The 1,906-nt window shown below is 37.3% G+C and overlaps 1 pseudogene across 1 annotated transcript; it reads left to right on the forward strand.

Annotated features, from left to right (window-relative positions):
- The first annotated feature begins 1,013 nt into the window (after positions 1-1,013).
- Positions 1,014-1,645, forward strand: LOC307101079 (AN1-type zinc finger protein 5-like; annotated as a pseudogene). The gene has a single exon. The product of its transcript is annotated as an AN1-type zinc finger protein 5-like (transcript).
- The last annotated feature ends 261 nt before the right edge of the window (positions 1,646-1,906 follow it).

Below are 1,906 nucleotides of genomic sequence, written 5' to 3' on the forward strand. Positions count from 1 at the left end.
GTTGGAACATTGTCCCATACAACAAAAGGTTGCAGGTTCGATTCCTGGTCAGGGCACATATCTATGTGTCGGTTCAATCCCTGGTGAGGGCACATATGGAAGGCAACAGATGGATGTTTCTCACTCACATTGATGTTCCTCTCTCTCTCTCTCTCTCTCTCTCTCTCTCTCTCTCTCTCTCTCTCTCTTCTTCCTTTCTCTAAACAGGTGAAGATGAAAAAAAGATATTGGATGAATACATTTCTTTAAAAACCCAAGATACATCTATATGCTGCCTCCAAGAGACTCACTTTAGATGTGAGAACACACAGAGACTGAAAGTGAAGAGATGAAAAAAGATGTTCCATGCAAAGGAAAAATAAAAGAAACATGCACTAGTTATATGCATATCAGGAAAAATAGACTCTAAAACAATGACTGTAATGAGAGACAAAGAAGAGTATTATAAAATGATCATGGGATCAATCCAACAAGAAAATATAACATATGTACATATTTATGCACCCAACTTAGGAGCACCTAAATATATAAAACAAATATTAACAGACCTAAAGGAAAAAATTAGATGGCATTACAATAATAGTAAGGGACTTTAATACTTGACTTACATCAATGGATAAACCAAGATAGAAAATTAATTAAAAAAAACACACATTAGATTTAAATGACACATTAGACCAGATGAAATTAACAGATATTTACAGAACATTTTATCCAAAAGTAACAGAATACCTATTCTTCTCAAATACACATGGAACATTTTCCAAGATAGATCACATTAGGCCACAAAACAAGTCTTAATAAATTAAGAATATTGAAATAATATCAACAATTTTTTCATACAATAGTATGAAAATAGAAATTAATTACATGAAGAAAACTGGAAAATTCACAAATATGTAAAGATTAAGCAACATGCAAAGAGAAACAGAGAGAGGAGGAGAGACACAGGGAAATATTGAACTATCTCACACCGATATCCCACGTGCACCGTGATACAACCACAGAAAAATATGGCCCAGGAGACTAACCAGACCCCAGGGCCCATGCTGTGTAGTACAGGATGTGGCTTTTATGGGAATCCTAGGACAAATGGAATGTGTTCTGTTTGCTACAAAGAGCAGCAGAATAGTGGCAGAATGAGCCCAATGGGGACAGCTAGTGGTTCCAACAGTCCTACCTCAGATTCTCCATCTGTGCAAAGAGCAGACGCTAGTTTAAACAACTGTGAAGATGCTGCTGGCAGCACATCTGAAAAATCAAGAAATGTGCCTGTGGCTGCCTTGCCTGTAACTCAGCAAATGACAGAAATGAGCATTTTAAGAGAGGACTAAATAACTACCCCAAAAACAGAGGTGTCAGAGCCACCTGATAAACTCAGTCCAATTCATCAGTTTCTCAACCCAGTACTTCTCAAAGTGAAGAAAAAGCTCCTGAGTTACCCAAACCAAAGAAGAATAGATGTTTAATGTGCAGAAAGAAAGTTGGCCTTACAGGGTTTGACTGCCGATGTGGAAATTTGTTTTGTGGACTTCACCGTTACTCTGACAAGCACAACTGTCCATATGATTACAAAGCAGAAGCTGCAACAAAAATCAGAAAAGAGAATCCAGTTGTTGTGGCTGAAAAAATCCAGAGAATGTAAATTACTACTTGTGAAGTGACTGAAACTTTGTTTTTATTTTAATATATCATAGGAAAACATTAAAGAGCAGATGCATGGCCATTTAAATAAAAAAGATTAAGCAACATGCTACTGAACAAAAAATGGGTCAATAAAAAATTTGAGAGAGCCCAATTGGTGTGGCAGAGTGTCTGAACAATGACTTATGAACCAGGAAGGAGGTCATGGTTCAATTTCTAGTCAGGGCACATGCCCAGGTTGTAGGCTTGATCCCCAGTAGGG

The sequence above is a fragment of the Cnephaeus nilssonii genome (genome assembly GCF_951640355.1).
Source record: "Cnephaeus nilssonii genome assembly, chromosome: 6".
In the NCBI taxonomy this organism is placed as follows: domain Eukaryota; kingdom Metazoa; phylum Chordata; class Mammalia; order Chiroptera; family Vespertilionidae; genus Cnephaeus; species Cnephaeus nilssonii.